This window comes from Phyllopteryx taeniolatus, chromosome 2 (genome assembly GCF_024500385.1).
Source record: "Phyllopteryx taeniolatus isolate TA_2022b chromosome 2, UOR_Ptae_1.2, whole genome shotgun sequence".
In the NCBI taxonomy this organism is placed as follows: domain Eukaryota; kingdom Metazoa; phylum Chordata; class Actinopteri; order Syngnathiformes; family Syngnathidae; genus Phyllopteryx; species Phyllopteryx taeniolatus.
The window spans coordinates 28,875,813-28,896,594 of record NC_084503.1 but is presented as its reverse complement, the minus strand read 5'-3'; the positions used below and the strand labels follow the sequence as shown (position 1 = coordinate 28,896,594).

At 40.4% G+C, this 20,782-nt stretch overlaps 1 protein-coding gene across 9 annotated transcripts in view; it reads left to right on the top strand.

The window, feature by feature from the left end:
* celf6 (CUGBP Elav-like family member 6) overlaps positions 1-20,782 on the top strand; it is a 245,313-nt gene that overhangs the window by 79,961 nt on the left and 144,570 nt on the right. The window lies entirely within an intron of this gene.

Here is a 20,782-nt window from a genome sequence, read left to right as displayed (position 1 = left end):
CCGTAGCGGGGATAGTGCTAGAGGAGGAGGGAGATCCAGAGGAAAAGCACACCTGCTGGCTTCCTGCTAATTGGCTATTTCTCTTTTCACACTTTTTATTTATTTATTTATTTTTGTACACCCCATGCTGCTTTTAACTTTGTACCCTCTCCCTGGATTGTTTCTCCATTCCTGACTTTACAAGTTGTCCCCCGACTATTGTGGCTACTTTTAAATTGCTCTCCTCGATAAGTTCTTCTTGCTGACTTACACTCAAGGCACTCAAGACCTACTCTTCATCGTGTGTGTGTGCGTGTGAAGAGTCCAACCACAACTCCAGGCTGGCATTTATCTTCATCTGACCTTGTCACTCCCTATCATCATGCTTAGCTCCATGCTACACTGTTGAAACCCTTGAACGCCCCATGCTTTTATTATTAGCTGCTTGTCATACTGGCTTGTTTTGATGGGTTTTAGCTTTGGGTAAAGCCTCTGCCGTTCCATCCAAACATCCTCCTCATAAACTGGGGGTCCTCGGTTTATGACAGAGTTGTTAGCAATGAATATAAAATCATTCAATGAAATACAACAAGTGTGGCAGTAACTGAGCGTGCCTTCTTGTGCCGCGTGACAACTTCAAAGCGTCAGAACCGTTGTAAACCACGCGCCCCAAAGTCTAAAGAAGCGATGGGTTTGTGTGAGTTCTAGGAGTCATATTATGCATGGATTTCACAGTTTAAAACTGTTCTTAGGTGTTTTTATACCATCTCTGTGACATACGTTTATCAAAATAGCTACAAGAATCAAGAATTATATTACGCTTTTCACCCACACTATTTTGCATATAGTACAAGCAATTATTCAACAATATGGCCCCTTTCAGGCTACATTGAAACAAAAAAATATATATATTTTTTTTCTTTTTTTGGGCGGCTGTGGCTCAGTTGGTCCCGGCTACGACTGCCCGCATGTCGAAGTGTCCTTGGGCAAGACACTGAACCCAAATTTGCTCCCAGTGGTCCTGGCAGCGCCTTGCATGGCAGCAGTCGCCCATTGGTGTATGAATGTGTGTGTGAATGGGTGAAGGTGAGGCTTTGTAAAGCGCTTTGGGCACTGTGATGGTGTAGATAAAACGCTATATAAGTGCAGTCCATTTACCATTTATATAATAAAATAAAGATTTCGGTGAAAATCATTATGTGGGTGGTCCTATTTCATGGAAATTAGCCAATGCTCACTCTGCCCTCTACCGCAATACACAGTACAGCTTTCATTACTATGATAATCGGGGACCTAACTTTTTGTCTTTTTGTATACAGTGGGTCCTCAGTTTACGACGGTACCGACATGCGACGTTTCAATATTAGGAACCGCGTGCAATAACTATTTAACATAGTGGCAAAAGTATACGTTGTCACTTTGAAGAAGAAGGCCATACTTTCTTTTATGATCATATTAACGGCCTAGGCGGCACGGTGGCCGACTGGTTAGAGCGTCAGCCTCACAGTTCTGAGGTGCGGGGTTCAATCCCCGTCCCCGCCTCTGTGGAGTTTGCATGTTCTCCTCGTGCCTGCGTGGGTTTTCTCCGGGCACTCCGGTTTCTCCCACATCCCAAAAACATGCATTAATTGGAGACTCTAGATTGCCCGTAGGTGTGAATGTGAGTGCAGATGGTTGTTTGTCTGTATGTGCCCTGCGATTGGCTGGCAACCAGTTCAGGGTGTACCCCGCCTCCTGCCCGATGACAGCTGGGATAGGCTCCAGCACGCCCGCGACCCTCGTGAGGAGAAGCGGCTCAGAAAAGGGATGGATGGATTAATGGCCTATGTGTTTTTACACAAATACTTACTATAATTAGGACTTTACTACAGTGTTAACAAAGGTTAGTGATGGAATGCAATGTGTTCTGACGTCCAATGAAGACCTCCTGTACAAGCAATTAAAAATCACTTTGCCATAATACAGTATGTCCCCTTTAAGGCTAGATTGCAGAACTTTATATTATATTATATATATATATATTTTAATATTATTATATATTTTATATTATTATATATTAAATATAAGAGCTAATCTTCTGTTTGCTAGCTGTTTGTCACGTTGGGTTGTTCTCCAAGCTTAATAATTTTTCCTTCCACCAAAACATTGCCTTTACACATACATCAAGACCTAATCATCCCATAGACCATTAAACATATCCCTCATGGAGATGGAGGCCAGAATAAGATGGTTGGATCTCGTTCTAGTTATGATTCCTGGCTTTGACTATGAAGTGTCCTTTGGTCTCTTGTGGAGCTTTGAGGGCACAACTCTATATTGCAAATACCATAGCTAATCTTCTCAATCCTGGTGCTAATCACCATGTCTGAGATGCTTAGACATACCATGCTTATCATTAGCTTCTTGTCATGGTGGTTTGTTCTGGTGGATGACCCAAGATTCAAGCATTTAGTAAACAAAATCAAAGTTTGACTCTCATAATTACCAATAGAGGATAATTCTGGTTGCTAGGTTCCTCTTTACTACAAAGATCACTGCTAGTTTTGTTTTTCCGTGCTCTGTGCTGCCTGAATTGCAATGACTGACCAACAACTTTCTCTGAGGAAAGTATTCTTCTATGAAGTTAAACCAGCTCCTCTGGCTTTTGTTTCTGGACTGCAGCTGCTTGTAAATGCCCAACTCGACTTTGTTGTCTTCGGTCGGCACAGAACCCATCACAGGAAGGCTTGACAGGAGGCCAAGATGAGCCTGTCATCGTGTCCGCTGATGACATTTGAACAGTATGGAAATGACTTTGCTTGCATGATGCCTGAGCACAGCTATCCCTATTTAATTGTGTCCATGAACAAACCTTCTCTGTGTTTTACTGATGATAAAGTCATCTCTATTGACTTGAGGAGGGGGTGCGAGTAATGATTATGAAACCTGTTTGCCGCCACACCATGAATGTTAAGTAGTTTACTGTTTGCCCGGCAGGAGATTGGCAAATGGGTGGTTATGTCGACGTCGTAGGATTCTGGAGTAAAAACAAAAAACAAAACAACCTAAAACAATAGTACAACCTAAAAGGTTTAACCACTTCTCAAATGCCAAATGTGCTGTCATTAAATAAATTTTTTTTTATAGTTCACCAACTTGTCCGGCAAGGTGTTTACTCCAACAACTCCCTGTGAGAAAAAAATAGATTTAATATAAAAAAGACAATGCGGACACAATAAATCCTTTGACCTTTTATGGACCGATGCGGATTGGGTCCAGTCCCCCTGACCCATTTAAGCTTCGCCACATGGAGCTCACAATTACACTATTGATCTGACTGTTGGCCACAGGCTTCATCCGTCCAACTCATCCAGCTTCGAACACTTCAATTATCAGAGCCATCATGGCCACGCCGCTGCGAGTGACAGCTTGTCCAACACTGTAATCTGTCAGGGAATGAGATCCTGACCGTCTCGTCATATGCCAGATGCTCCCCTATATGTCACCTTGATCATTAAGGGCCGTCAAGCACTGACGGGGTTGTGAAAGGGCCCCGGGTCCCTTTAGAGCTGCGATTCCCAACGTTTTTTGTACCACGAAGCAGTTAATTGCACAATACAGTATGTCTGTTGGCCAAGCTTGGGTGGGTTTCTGTGTGTGAATTAAATTATTTTTGTCCAGCCCAATACTAAATATATGGTGGTTGTGGACCATTTATTTAGAGAGCACATTACCCTAGTTTATCCGTTTTTGTTTTTTTAATACAAAAAAAAGCATTATAAAAGCCAAAATTATGCAAATTATGCACTTCTATGAAAAGAATATCGGAATGCCTTTGTAAATTGAGTTGCTAATTGCAAATCAATGCACGTACCACAATTTCAACATGGCATAATCTGGCCATTCAACAATGGTGGCACCCAGAGTCATGCACAGAAAGACTATACAGCAGCTGAAATAAGAATTTAAGACGTCACCATCTTTCTCATTAAATATATTTCCCAAGTTGCTATTGACATGAAAATTTCACGAAGGCGATTGGCTGGGCCCTTCTAGCAGCTTTATTTTTGTTCTTTGAAACCAATTGAGAGTTTCCTTGGCAGTATGTTTTGGATCATTATCCTGCTGAAATGTCCACCATCGTTTCTTTTTCATCATCCTCGTAGATGGCAGCAGATTTTTGTCAACAATGTCTCGGTGCATTTGCCCATTCATCCTTCCTTCAATAATGTGAATTTTACCAGTACTGTTTTCTGAAAAGCATCCCCACACCATCATATTCCCGCCTCCGAACTTCTCTGTTGGTATGGTGTTTTTAGGGGGATGTGTAGTGCCATTTCTCCTCTCAACGTGGTGTGCATTTAGACATTAAATTTTGCTCTCATCCGACCAGACTATATTCTTGCTATGATTGGCTTTCGACTTACGTATTATGGCCCCAACCGTGCCACTGGAATGTTCAGAAGCTTAGATATACGCCTGTAACCAATGCCATCATTATGTTTTGCAACAATTAGTTTGTGATGGTCTTGAGACAGCTCTCTGCTCTTACCAATCAGGAAATGTGTCTTGACTCACAGCTTGGCAATGAGAGCTTCTTGTAGGCCATCAATTAGGACTGAACCTGCTGATATTCATTTGCACTGACAAGGGGCTGGATTGCTCTTTAATTATTGATAGATTTTAGGTGTTGTCTTGGCTTTCCATGCCTTTTTTGCACCTCCTTTTCTTCATGTGTTCAATACTTTTTCCCTGTGTCAATTCACATATGCACAACTTATTTTCTTAGCTTATTTGTTGTACTTTCTTTGTATGTATGGGTTATTTGGGTTGTTCCCAACATCTGGTGAAATTTTCATGTCAATAGCACGTTTGGAAGTATATTTAGTGAGAAAAATGGTGACATCTTAAATACTTATTTCAGCCGCTGTAAATTCATCCATCCATTTTCTATAAAACTTATGCTCATTAGGGTGATGGCGCCTGTAAATTGTACTACAGGAAATACTAAGGCTTGTTGTCAGGACTGCTAAGAGTCAAATGATCTGCAGGTATCCACAACCAAAGAAAATGAAAGCCTATCAAGGCTGTCAGATGTTTATTTTTTGTTTACCTTTCACCAAAACCTTTTGAGGGCGGACCTCATAAAATTGTTTTGGTTTCCCAGCAGCAATATTTTAGTTTCAGGCTAACCACATACAAAGCATAGAAAATTGCTTGAAGCACACATTCATTTGCAATGAAAGTGCCCTGGTTGGAGGGTAAGCACTAACAGCCTTGAGTTGTTAAGTAATTTACAAAACAAATTTTGTACCACTCCAAAGGACAGCAATAGAGCGGGATGAATAACGACCAGAGTGTTCAGGACATCTTTTAAAAGCTGCCTAGGCTGAAGTAGCTTGCCGGTAGGGACAGAATATTGATTGGATATCCAGTTTGAAACAGCACGGCCTCAGTGCTGCCCACGCCTGACGTAGTCTACAGAAAGATCCAGGCTGTTTCTAAAGCAGGATTTTCTTTGTACAAGAACACCCGCAAACTCCATGCCAGGAACGTTCCCGCTGACAGCCTAAGGTCTGGAGGTCTCTTACTCTGAGCTGCCCAAATAGACCGAGCTGGGCTGAAAGCAAGGCCAAAGCAGCAGTGAATGCGGAAAATTATTCACTTCTACTTTTTCACAGATTGATGACTAATACACTACAAAAGCATAGTTTATCTATTTGAGTTGTGATTAACTGAAGGGTTTGTAAAATTGTTAGAAAGAAAGTTTGAATGAAGATTAAAGCTGTTTGTTTTTGTCATTTCACAAACACTTCACAACACATCAGAATGTTAGAATCTCGATCGTCTATCCATACATTCATGATGTTTCCTTGGGAGGGCTTTTTTTGACATGGTTTGCTTCAATTTGAATTCCTATCCAGCTGAGTTCACTCCATGAACCATGAAATACAGCGTGCATTTTTTTTTTTTTTGTCTGTTTTTTGTTTTTGTTCATCCCATGCGGATTGCTTGTGGAAACTTTGGCCCATTCAATTGTTTCATTTACATAATTTCACTGAGCAGTAATTACCATAACAAAGATTTGGTGTCCTCCGGTGACATTGCTCAGACAACAAATGCCATCCCAATAGCTCTAAAATAGCATTTAATAAGAATGAAAATTGATATGCAGCAGACATTGGTGGGAAGTGCCAAATTAGAGCTGTTTTTTGCAGCAAAGTGCCTCCTAAGTCTCATCTTCACTATTTCATTCCAGTTAGACCATGCTCGCGAGGAAGGAGAGAAGTAATGCATTTGCCACATCGTGTGAACAGTAATTATGGTCTTGTTGTTCTTGCAGAACATCCAAAAGCTGACAAAATAATCATCATGTTAATTATTTATTTTTGAAAACATGTTTGTCAAGTTAAAGAATTTAAAATGTTAAGGAAATTACTTTGGCACCCTCAAGAAATTCAGTGTACAATTGTTTATCTATTAGAAATCACCCTTTGACATACAACTATAGTTAGAACATTGTAACTTGTTTCCTTTGACATCAGGTATCTTGGCAGTCTTGAATCTTTCAAAAGCATCAGGATTGTTGCCTTGCATATTTAAAGAATTATTTGACATTTTACTTTAGGGCGGCACGGTGGCCGACTGGTTAGAGCGTCAGCCTCACAGTTCTGAGGAGCGGGGTTCAATCCCCGTCCCCGCCTGTGTGGAGTTTGCATGTTCTCCCCGTGCCTGCGTGGGTTTTCTCCGGGCACTCCGGTTTCCTCCCACATCCCAAAAACATGCATTAATTGGAGACTCTAAATTGCCCGTAGGCATGACTGTGAGTGCGAATGGTTGTTTGTTTCTATGTGCCCTGCGATTGGCTGGCAACCAGTTCAGGGTGTACCCCGCCTCCTGGCCGATGACAGCTGGGATAGGCTCCAGCACGCTCGCGACCCGAGTGAGGAGAAGCGGCTCAGAAAATGGATGGATGGATGGATTTTACTTTAGCTATAGAGCCATGGATAGTAAAGTGATTCAAATAGTTGACTTCCATAGAACTGATCACGTCAGGTCAATTTGGGAAGCATGTGCCAATGGCGCACTTTGGTGAATTGACGTAGTCCAGCAACCGCCTAGCCCCCCCGGCAGCATCTGTCAATCTGTCTCATCCAGGTGTTCCGTGGGCGACCTCTGGGTCTTGACCACTCGTCAGGTGCCCAGGCAAAGAGTTGCATCATTCTCCCGAAAGTGTGCCACATAGTCCTAGTGCCTTAGTAGGAATGATATATGTCCCAATTGGGTCTCCCCGTGAAGCCAATTGTTTTACACAAAGTCTTCCCATTGGTTTCCAAGTAATTTTTACAGAAGGTCTAAGGTCGCTGGTTGATGTCCTGGCCTCGCAACACCATAAAGACCAGTATTCTTAAGACCTTTGTCCGTCGATGTATATATCTGGTACACCAAACAGTCAGGTTACAGGACTTATTACATCATGCTCTGTCCTGGCATCTGTCATATTCCTGTGAGTGTAAATGATTGGCTTTCTTTATGGACCCTGGTTTTGACTGGCAATCCCGGGTCCAGTCTGCTGTCAGTGGGGAAATGTTCCAGCTCATCTGTGACCAGAACAGAATAAGCACTAAAAAATTGATGGACGGATGTACGCACGGACGGATGGACATGTCCCATTTGGGTCTCCTTGAGAAGCTAATTGTTCGTGTCATCGCATCGGTCACTGGTTAATGTCCTGGTATTGCAGCCCATTAACACATTCACTGCCATTGACGGCTATAGAAGTCAAATATCTATGTTAACTGGGAAGGCTAACAGTTAATTAAGAAACCAGGACACGAAGACTTCAACCTTGATTCTAGGATGTGACATCAAACACTCTGGTTCCAGGACCACAATAATCCATGCTTGGCCATTCTCAGTATGACATTAACAAACCCTAACCCTGCGATTGACAGGTTACTAGTCAAGGTGTAGTCCACCTTCATCAGCAGGGATAGGCTGCTAGTTGGATGGGTGTACTTACTACTAGAGTCTTTTACAAACATGCATATTTTGCTTTGACAAATAATCCCTTTAAATTCAAAAGCTGCTACTGGTAGACCTTTGAAAAAAAGCTTGCTAACCCCTGCCAAGTTTAGAAGAGGATAAGAGGAAATAAGTAGGGAAAACTCTTTCCTTGCAGTCCCCCCAGGAAAGATAGTCAGCCATGATGTTTCCACAGGCTTTTCAATAGTTGGAGGTATCAAGTAAAATAATGTATTGGCACCATTGGCAGTGTTAATAGGGATAGCAGTTGAGTAGGTGCTACTATTTACTATTCTAAAGAAAGAAATGTTGGAACTTAAATTGCCCACTTATATAAAAATGTCCCAAAGTAGATCATTTTAATCTCAAATGGAAGCAATAGTGTTATGTTGTTGACACAACTTGTTACCAATGCCCACAGCACAAACAATGTACTCTATGTGAGTCATGTTTGTGAATGTAGCCCCTGGTACAATGCAAAGTGAAGAGAAAAAAACAAGATTAAAAATGGAGCAGGGATAAGAAAAATAACCAAGTCAATGTCAAGAGATTAGAGAACTGCTTTAAAACATAAAACTGGAGTGACAAGGCTCAGAAAGGAATTATCAAGATGAGCAATGCCCTCCTTTGCCCCCCCCCCTCGCCATTCTTAAACAGCCTGTGAAAATTGCTTTAAGCCACTGTATATTCAAACCTATCACTCACATATCATAAAACTGTCAACATTCAACCCCATGTTCATTCATATTGGATTTTATTTGAGAGCTACAGAATTCAAAATACTTCTTTAAGGGTTCAAAGTCTTTGTTATGGGAAATTAATCTCGAGAAATCACTTGGGAGAGCACTGCGGGATAGTTAGCGCTGTCCAATCACGGTTCATTTTACTGAAACACTGGGCCATCTCTTTCCAGTCCTAGGATGGCCAGTGGTGGCTCAACTTCACTTTGTACCCCTTATACACTCAACAATAGAATTCAACGTTGTGCCTCTGCACTCTACAAATTGACACTTCCCATCACAGCTGATTTTAGGTACACCCAAAACTTGTTGCCTGTCAATCTCAGGGCACATATAGACAAACAGCCATTCACACTCACATTCACCCCTATGGACAATTTAGTGTTAATTTAACCTAAAAAGCATGTTTTTTTAACATGGCAGGTAAACCCAAGTACCAGGAGATAACCAACGCAAGCAAGGGGAAAACATGCTTACTGCCACACAGGAATGTTCCAACTGAGATTCAAATCCGTATCTTCTGACTGTTTCTGTTTTATATATTGTGGCAACTGGACTCTTCGTGGCTGTTCAAATACCCAAAAAACTAATTTAATGGAATTTCCCCATTAGTGCACCAGTGGAAAACCCCTCTGTGTTCCATCCATCCATCCATCCATTTTCTGAGCCGCTTCTCCTCACTAGGGTCGCGGGCGTGTTGGAGCCTATCCCAGCTAACATCGGGCAGGAGGCAGGGTACACCCTGAACTGGTTGCCAGCCAATCGCAGGGCACATACAAATAAACAACCATTCACACTCACATTCACACCTATGGGCAATTTAGAGTTGTCAATTAATGCATGTTTTTGGGATTTGGGAGGAAACCGGAGTGCCCGGAGAAAACCCACGCAGGCACGGGGACAACATGCAAACTCCACACAGGCGGGGGCAGGGATTGAACCGCACTCCTCAGAACTGTGAGGCAGACGCTCTAACCAGTCGCCCACCGTGCCGCATTCCCATCTTTACCACCGCCATGCTCGGCATACAAAACAAATGCCAAGCAAGTTTTGTAGCACACACTGCACATTCGGCATTACGACCATCGTGAAGTCAACACAAGTTGATTCAATTACTCAAGCAGACCACTAATCCCCACCCTCCTTTACCCCGCCACCATTATTCCCACACATAAACAGACACGCTCGAACATTCGCGCCCATGTTTGGTTTATCGTTTATTTTTAGAAGGCCCGCACCTAATTAGGGGGAGCTGATGTAGAACACAAGCATAAACGAAACATTAGCGCCAGTGGCGAATGAGAGAAGCTATTGTGGGTATAGCTGGGGTAATTCCATCACATACATTTTTATTATTCTTTCATTATCATCTCACGAGATGACCAACCCCTCTGCCTCTTGCTCGCTTCTTGTCCTGCCTCATTTTTCCAGCGAAAATATTATTATATTTGTGTGGTAACAAAGATATCATTGGCCTTTTCTCACGTCAGTTGAGTACACCTTCGGTTAGAATAAAATATAATAATGGAGTTGTATCAAATAGCATCTCCTTTCAAAGACAATATAACTCAGATTTAGTTGATCATCTTCATCATGTGTTCTTTAACAGATGTTCATCTATTGCATTTGCCTGAAATCCGTCCATCCATCTATCCATTTTCTGTACCGCTAGTCCTCACTAGGGTCGCGGGCGTGCTGGAGCCTATCCCACCTAACTGCGGCCAGGAGGCGGGGTACACCCTGAACTGGTTGCCAGCCAATTGCAGGGCACATATGAACAAACAACCATTCACACTCACATTCATACCTACGAACAATATAGAGTCTTCAGTTACAATTTGGAAAAATTGGGGGAAAAGTATACAAATCATTTGCTGCACAGATGTTGATAAGGATGTTGACGTTGATTGTAAGATGGAGAGGGAGAGTTTCATTGTGGCCCGTGGAGGCGGAGCGGTTGGATGGATTGCTTTGGGCAGTCAGCTGTGCAGAGCTTGATGTGAGCCAGCGCTGTCATGGCCTTGTTATCTTTATCATTTTCCCTCATAATATGCAGGACAGCGGTGAGTCGACTGTTTTTCCTTAGGCCGATATCTGTGATATGCTGCACTTTTCATAAGTGTGCAAATAGGGGCACCTACCCCCTCGTGTTATGATTTGGTCACATAAAAATATACAGTATCCACATATAGTATGCAGTACTGTTGTCTAATGCTGCATTTCAGAACGCTAGAAAAGACATTTAATTCTACTTTAGACCTCATGAGGTCTGGCCTACAGTCGGACGTAGAGAAAAAAACGCGGCTGACGAACTTGATTAGTGAAATGGAATCATTGTTACATGACTAAGTGTTCTCCACCAATTGGTCAATGTGCTGCTGTCTTATTAACTAAATACTGTAGCTTTGCTTGAGAGAGGTCTTTTCAATCAGATTATGAGATCCCCACAACACGCTGCCTGCTAATTGACAATATCCAGGATAACATACAGTAAGTACTTAAATACACTTACAATATTTCCTCAAATATTTGTCTTCCCGCTACCATGTGCCCGAATTAGTCACCCCTCTCAAATAGAGTAGACGATTATTTTCTGGGGAGACACGAGACTTATTCTGCCAAGCTGCCTCTGTTCATACTGTTTTATGGCATTTCTCTAGAACAATCATTTTATTTGGTTTCAAACTCCATAAATTGTAATATAAGTACTGTAGTGTACCTAATATACAGTACGTGTAACATTGTCTGGTATTATTCAAAAGGCCACTCCGGCCCAATAGCTGCCTCCCTCATCTACAGTTGAGTAGACGGCCACTTTTTGCAAAAATACTGTAGTTGTAATCATCTTTTTAGTGGGTGCCGGCGTTGTTGTGTGTTCTGACTTCTGCATCTCATCGAAATTGGGTAGAGTGGTTTTCTCTGATTTTGTAGACAAGAACTCCAATTGTCAGTGACCCTTTCTTGGCCGGGGGTATCAGGAGTCCATAACTCAAAATGTCATAGATTTTTTTGCTTAATTTGTAGCTAATGTTTGAGGAGACAGAGAGAACATGACTGCGAGTTGCCATTGATTACCTGAGCAAGGAAGCCCGAGCGCCATCAGGGCTGTCTCCTCGCTGACCCTCAGGGGCCGGAGCACCTCTGCGCACATCAACTTAATCAGGCTGCTCAGTATGCAGAACAACTTTCCCAGACGGCCGCGAAACTGAGCCCTCAGTCGCTGACCTCCCCAACAGCAACGTAGGCGAGCCGGGCTGAGCTGTGCCCAGTCAGCCGGTGCCAGATGTCAGACAGGATGGATAGTGGTGATAGTTATGCAGAGGAACAGGCGAGGGTCGGATCAAGTGGTACTGGCAAGGAATTTTTTTACACTTTGCCTACTGGGGAAAACAGGAAATTATGTCGCTGATAAATCAGCCCACACTGAATTCTCCCTTGGCCAGTTTTTTTATAGCAATGGATTAAACTTTTTCAGGGATGTTTCACATACTGAACCCAGTGTGCTCCTTTTCCCATGTTTAATTACAACCCAATTCCAATGAAGTTGGGACGCTGTGTTAAACATAAATAAAAACAGAATACAATGATTTGCAAATCATGTTCAACCTACATTTAATTGAATACACTACAAAGACAAGATATTTAATGTTCAAACTGATAAACTTGATTGTTTTTAGCAAATAATCATTAACTTTTTATGGCTGCAACACGTTCCAAAAAAGCTGGGACAGGTGGTAAAAAAGACTGAGAAAGTTGAGGATTGCTCATCAAACACCTGTTTGGAACATCCCACAGGTGAACAGGCTAATTGGGAACAGGTGGGTGCCATGATTGGGTATAAAAGGAGCTTCCCTGAATTGCTCAGTCATTCACAACCAAAGATGGGGCAAGGTTCACCTCTTTGTGAACAAGTGCGTGAGAAAATAGTCGAACAGTTTAAGGACAATGTTCCTCAACGTACAATTGCGGCAAAAGCGGTAAGGGCGAAAAACCCAATATTGAATGCCCGTGACCTTCGATCCCTCAGGCGGCACTGCATCAAAAACTGACATCAATGTGTAAAGGATATCACCACATGGGCTCAGGAACACTTCAGAAAACCAATGTCAGTAACTATAGTTGGGCACTACATCCATAAGTGCAACTTGAAACTCTACCCAGAAGCCGGCTTCTCTGGGTCCGAGCTCATCTAAGATTGACTGATGTGGAAAAGTGTTCTGTGGTCGGAGGAGTCCACATTTCAAATTGTTTTTGGAATGGTGGAAGTTGTGTCTTCCGGACCAGAGGAAAAGAACCATCCGGACTGTTATGGACGCAAAGTTCAAAAGCCAGCATCTGTGATGGTATGGGGCTGTGTTAGTGCCAATGGCATGGGTAACTTACACATCTGTGAAGGCACCATTAATGCTGAAAGGTACATACAGGTTTTGGAGAAACATATGCTGCCATCCAAGCAACGTCTTTTTCATGGACGCCCCTGCTTATTTCAGCAAGACAATGCCAAACCACATTCTGCACGTGTTACAACAGCGTCGCTTCGTCGTAAAAGAGTGCAGGTACTAGACTGGCCTGCCTGTAGTCCAGACCTGTCTCCCATTGAAAATGTGTGGCGCATTATGAAGCGTAAAATATATATATATATTTACATACTGTACATATTTCACAAATAAATAAATTGATAAATGCATGTTATATATTTTGTAACTGAAAATAATTAACTGATTGAGATAATACATGTGACATGAAAAACTGGAGTTTCTAAGTAATATTGTAGGAACTAATCTGAAGCCGCATATTTTTGTGGTACATAACAATGGACGCACACAAGACATAGATGTTAATGGAATGGAAGTTACTGGACAATGAGCCTTCAAACAATGTAATATCATGTTTAACACAGCACAAGAAACTTGTTTACAAGCAGTAAGACTCACACTAGTTAATCTAAGAAGCTGTTTCACGCGTTACGCGTAGGTGCTGCTGTTTTAGTTGTCAATTACTGTAGGTTAGCAGCATATTCTGCAGGACGGAGCAGTTAGCTCAGTTAATTACAGCCGCAAAAGATGGACAACAACCTGGCAATAATTTAGACTCGACATCTCGTCGAGTGGAGGCCACTATTTTAGGAAATAAGGTTTAGTTTTCAAACAGAAAACACGAATGTGCACTGGAGGTAAACAGGTGCTTTACTTTTAAATGGGAACGCTGCCTTGATTGCAGTAGTATCAATGACACATTATGTGAACACATATTGGAACTAAGGGGGCCCCTCCCTCTGCAGGCTGATGTAATCCAAAGCAACACAGCACACACCCATCCATTCGAAAATCCCCTCAGAGACAACGAGAAGGAGGGGGGAGAGCACTTCTCTGAGGGAATTCAGGAGTAGAATTCCTTGTCTGCCTCTCAACATGTCACCCTTAAAAAAAAAAGACAAAAATTAAAAGAAGCTGGTTATTGATCCCTGGGTCGAGAGTTTGTCAGATTTCACTGTGCACCTCCGGCCCCCAGCTCCCAGCTCAGCCGCAGCCCAGAGAGGATCGTATCCCCCGGGGGCTGATTAAAGACGTTTTCCTGGGAGACTGCCGGGTCAAACTTAACGCTCCTTCCCCCCTTTTTACGGCAAGCCTGTTACAGTATATATAACACTTGACACTTGGAGAGCTTACTTCACATGGAGAAAGACACCTATCTTTACAGCTACTATTGTCCTCCAGTTGCTCTTCATACTTGCTAAGGAGGGACAGTGGAGTCTCTAAAGTGGATCACAATCCATTCCATAAGAAATAATGTAAAATTAATTTATTCATTCCAGGCTGAATCTGAACAGGTAATTTTTGGGTTAAAAGTTGAGTACAAAGAGAAGTTAACTGCCGAAACAGGAAGGTTGTTTGGCAGAGCAAAAATGACTTCTTTGGTCATTTTCACGCAATGCACTAGACAGTATGCTTTTAGCGAGACTCATATGAGCATCGACTTGATAAAAAGTTCATTTGTGCATGTAATTGATGCTTAATAAGTATTAAGTGCAAAGATAATTGCATAATCTTGACATATGAGTTTAACTTGTTCCGTGAGCACACTTGCAACTCAAAACACTTGTATCTCAAATCATCATTTTCCACTGAAAAAAGACACACGTTTGTAATGTTTTTATTAAGAAAAGTAGCACTAACATTGTACTTTCTAAAAATATAAATTAATAATGTCACGCTTAGGGTTTTTGAAGGCAAGGAAGGCAAGGCAAAAACGTGGAGGACCCAAGTGCAGGGAAGCAGGGAGTCTCCAAAAATTATATTTAATTTCCCCAAAAAAAGGCAAACAAGGAACATGGAAACAACTAAACAAAGTCCCACAACTGATAACCAAAGTAACAAAGAAACACTTGAATAAACCTAAAACTGGAAACAAAACATGACTGGTGAAATAACAAACAATGACACCTGACAATGAACCGACAAGAACTGAAAGAAACCAGGGAACTAAATACAAACAGATTGACGAGACAACGAGGAACACCTGGACAGGACACGAGTGGCTGGAGGGAGCTGATATGTCGACACAATGTACAAGGTTGACGAGAACAGATGGACACAATAACTAAATGAGCACACAAGGCACGAAAAACATGGAACACAGGAAAACATGAAAAAACTAAACAACCAAAACCAAAACACAGACCATGACAGATAAAATTGAATAGAATCTGAAGAATTTACCATTTTTTCCACAAATACATGCCTGTGAGTATTGTTATAATGTCTGTCTACATGTGTTGCTACAACAAATGTGCTCAAATATCCATTGCTTAAAAATGGTTAAAATACCACCAAATAGATGCTGTTTATTAGTATGACATTTTGCATTGTCAGCATTAAGCTAAAATTAAGCTATGTGGTTATTTTATATACACAACGTGTAATTCTCTCTGTTTTACATTTAGTTTGACAGTAAACTTCAACTGGGAGTAGCAAAAACCTGTTTGAATCATTGTTTACTGTCTGCCAAACTTCTGCTTGTTGGGAAGTGAGTTGAGTCGATTTGAGTTCACCCTCACCATTTCTTGAATTTTTGCTTGCAAGTCAAATAAAAAAAATTGGCTGAAAGTTGGCTCGTACCCCCCCCCCCCAAAAATCTATAGTCGAGTCCCTCATATCTCAAGGCAAGACTGTATTGTTCATTTTGTATTGAGTAGGCAATCCTTTTTCTGTGTTCGTTGGTTATGTTATCGTTATCACACTTTTCCTCTTTGTCATAATTGGTGGCCTTCTGTGGGAGCGTCACACACTGTAGAGTTTTTTTTTGCTAACATCACACAAGTTTGGAACATATTAACTACTATTACATATTACAACAACTACAACTTTTGGAGTATTCGACTTTGGGGGTTCCTCTGTTTTTTTTTTTTTTTAAATAACAATTTAAAAGTCCAGAAACAAAAGAGTACTTCATGAGAACCCGTTTAGCGAGCATCAAAAGATAAACTGTGTGCTGTTTTTTTTTCATTTTCATTGGCTTTTTTGCTAGAACAACAATATGAAAACAAGAACATGTGAAGAGAAGCCAGCAGACCCATTAAAGCATTTAAGACCACTCCATCAACAAATGCCTCATCACTCTTTATTTATTTTTACATTTGGATGACACTTAAAGGTGAAGTCAGCAGTTTTCAAACTGCTAGCAACATTTGAATGTAGTCTCACTTTACTGCTCCCTCCCCCCCCTCACGTCTCTTATTGAAGCCATGCCCCTCACTAACGTGAATGTGCATGTTACATATGTGTAAACAAAAAAGCCAAGGAAAAAGAAAACAAAAAGCACACTGTTTATCTTTTGATGCTCGTTAAACATGGTCTCGTGAAGTACTTTTTTTGGTCTCGCATGATGGTTCAATCTCTGGACCTTTAAACGGTTATTTTAAAAAAATACAGTGGAACCCCCAAAGTTGAATACCCCAAAAGCTGTAGTTGTTGTAGTATGTAATAGGAATTACCTTTGCTAACTGGGGGAAAACAATCCGTCCAAATAAAAAAGTCTGCACAAGGCTGCTGGGTGTACAGACAGCGAGGCTGCAGCGTGTGTATGCGTGTGCAAATGATTGACACATGATTAGGTCATGCCTTCTTTCTCTAGTGTCTGATAGGCTGTTCCGGTCATGCTGTGAGTTTTTTTTTTCCTTTTAATAAATTGAAAGTTAAGTAGCGGCATTAGATGAGGCGATTTTTCAAAAGATCATTTTAATAATATTCTATTGTCAGGTCATACGGACAATTTTAACAGGTATGACAAAAAACTTTTTGTTTTTTTTAAACTGTAAACTTCACCTTAAGAATGTTAATTGGGCTGCATGAGGCACATCTGAGACTAAACACCTTTACCACATTCCAGCTTTACTATCAATTAAAACTGCTTATCAAGATTTACACTCAACAGGACTAACCTTCTTTTTACACTTGTATGACAGCCAATAAGATAGCTGCATGAAGTGACTCCTCTACACATTAACACCTTTGTCATCAAAGTTAAGATAGTGTTGTTGTGTATGTTTTAGTATAAAAAGTGTCTCACTTCTTTTTACACTTGTGTGATGATGTAAAAAACTGAGATGTGTAAGGCACTTACTTCTCTGTGACACGATGCCATTGTCATTCATCAATGAAATTGATTCATCATAATTCAACGTTAAGAATGCATGTTCTATTGTTTTTATGTAGGTATTATGAGGGTGACAAATTGACCCTAGAATAGATAATTTCTACCTCCATTACTTTTTTTTTGACTAACCTCAGATTGCCTTTGGAAGTGCAAGCATATAACCTTAAGCAGCTTTACAGAAAACATGCTGTATAAATAGCAACATTTCCAGTTATTGTTTTGCACAGAAATTGTCTGAATGTGGACCTCCAATCTGAGACCCCTGAAAGGTTGCATTATGTGGAGCCTTCTGCTTCCCAGCGGGTCATACCTGGGACAGGACCGGTCGACCGTGGGGCCAGGCCGACCTTTACCTTATCGAGTTAACCGTGATGAGATTACAGAACAACCTGAACTGCCACGGATATTACCAGTCTGTTGTCCATTAGTGACCTGTGGCTTCGGCTCCATGTAAACGATGGAGACACACACACACACACACACACAGACCTACACACACACACACACACACACACACACAAACGGAATAAAGACACCATACAGACACCACACAAGCATGTACCCAGAGGATGATGGCAAAATACATATTCCAATGCATATACAAACAACAAATCTAATTAGCACAAACACTCAGTATATCCTATTCAGGGATGTGCGGTCAGGGGAGGCATGGGTGGCAGACTCTCACCTGCATTATTAAATAATAAAAAAAAATATATATATATATATATATATATATATATATATATATGATTACATAAATTTCTTTTCAATTTTAGTTCTTTTATCTGTGCTTTCTATTGGTTGTCTTTTGGAATGTGATAATCTCCATGATTGAAGTCCCACAGAATACATTTTTTTTCCTACTGTTTTATGCATAACATAGGTCAAAATGTGCTGTATTCCAGCAAGGAGGTTATGTGAAAACTCAGAGGAAGTTGACCCTGAGATGAGGGAAAACATATTCATTCCATTCCACAGAGCTGAGGAAGAGGAATTCTGACTCAGTAACCACAGTAACTGATTTCGTGAAAGGTTAGATCTGCTCAATCCTGACTTTTCTACGTATCTCCTCCCACGTGAAGCAAACACGGTTTGAGCCGCAATTCCATCGGTATTTAGGCACAACTAAATAGAAAATGATATGCTGGTATTCCCAAACTAATTTCTGATCAATAACTATTGCTTTTCATACTCAGTCAACACGACGGATTTGTGCTAACGTCGGGTCAAATTATGTGCAACGATGTGTCCGCGGGTGAGAAAAGTCACCGTCAAAGTGAAACGGCCGTTATCGTGTAAGGAAAATAGTTCCACAGGATTGTAAGTGATTGATGTAGAAATCATTTATATAAACATACAGTATTTTGTTGTATCAAATCTTGACCAGAAGAGCATTCATCAAGAGTCACAAATATTTTTTGCACTGTAAATTTTCCTAAAAAATGGGCTTACATTTTTAAGTTTAATCTATTTTGTAATAATTTGTCTTAGAATTGGTTGATTGATTAAATATTAATACAATTAAATATATATACTGTACATTTAAAAGTAATTTGTTTATTTTTAATAAATAATTGGTTATTTAAGTTAATTTAGCTTGATTCTAAATAATCACATTTTAAAATCAGAATTATTTTACTTGGAAAATGAACCTTTTTACATTTTTATTCATTATTATTTACTTTTTATTCATACGTCTAATTAAATCATTACATAATTGATTTGTCAATAAAATTATTTAAGTGGTGGTAGTAGCAGTAGTAGTAGTATTATTAGTAGTCTTAGTATTTTATTTTTAATATTTTATTAACAATAACATTTCAATAATCGTTTCATTAAAATAATTAGAAATAATAACATTTAAAATGGGAATGGATCATTTATTAATTACAAATTGTCCATGTTTATTATAATTTTTTGTTTTTATTCATTTGTCCAATATATAATTGGTTAACTGAATTATTATAAAAATAAAACAATATTTTTAAAGAACCCAGTTTAGTTTTATTATTAGAGTGAATCAAGTTTTACTCTTTTGTTTTCATTTTTTCTTTTTTTTTTTTACCTCATCTACAAATGACCTGGCCCATCTGTCTATTTTCAAAATCAAGTGGAGCCCTCCAGCGCAAAAGGTGTGCTCCCCCCATGCAGTCTAATTGGATGGCTTTACATTTGGGTCTACAAATCAATGACACAAATATGTTAACAAAATTGCGTTAAAAAATGTGTTGAATGTTAAATGATTATTCACTTTATTAATGTCTATTAGTATGAATAAAATTAATGGATTGAAACTGCATTCACTCGTGCATGAATTGCTTCCCTTTCATTCACTTCTGGAGCAGTGTTATTTGTTATCTTTACAGATCTGTTTCAAACATCAGGTCAGAAAATACCAGTGTACCAGTTCTAATGCCAGACCGCTAATGTAATGGCAACTCTGTTCTGTTTCGCTCATGAATGTGTGAATCTGACTCCAATATCAGTGACTATGTTACACACTATATGTTTACCAACCTATGTTAAAAACACAAGGGTTACCCTTACCTCCAACCCATAATCATAAGCCCACTAAGTCACTATATGCTGTTACATAATTATATGTTTGCCAACCTTGGTTAAAACATGGTGGACGACTGTTTAGCACATTTGCCTCACATTTCTGAGGTACCTGGTTCAAATCCGGCCTTCATATTTGGAGTTCGCATGGTCTCCCCGTGCCTGCGTGGGTGTTCTTCGGGTACTCCAGTTTCCTCGCATATTCTAAAAACATGCATTGTAGGTTAATTGAAGACTGCATTCTCCATAGGTGTGAATATGAGTGTGAATGGTTGTTGGTTTATATGTGACCTGTGAGTGGCTAGTGACCAGTTCAGGATGTACCCTGCCTCTCACCCAAAATCAGATGAATTTCAGAGAATGGATGGATGGATGGATGGATGGATGGATGGGTGGATGGATGGATGGATGGGTGCATGGATGGATGGATGGATAGTTAAAAACACCAGGGTTAGCCTAATCCTAATCCCCAATTTTATCTAGCCCGAACTCTAACCCTGTTGGGACAAATGACCCAGACCGTAGGTGGGGCTTGTGGGCCATATACAGTATGAGCATTTCCTCTGGCCCTCCATGCAATTCCAATAAAAAAAATAAAGCTTCAGAGGAATTGTCATAAAACACTCAACAATATTTAACCCACAAATGCTCAAAATAGATTAATCAATTAAATGACCATTTTTGCAATCATTTCCAAATTTTGTATGCTAGAAAAAAAACAATGATACCTGGCATCCCTTTTGTGTATGGTGCAACTTGTCTAAATGACCAACACTTCATGCATGCATACTTTGAGGCATCTATGCATAGGTCCCAATGAAAGTTGGTTTCAATATTTATTA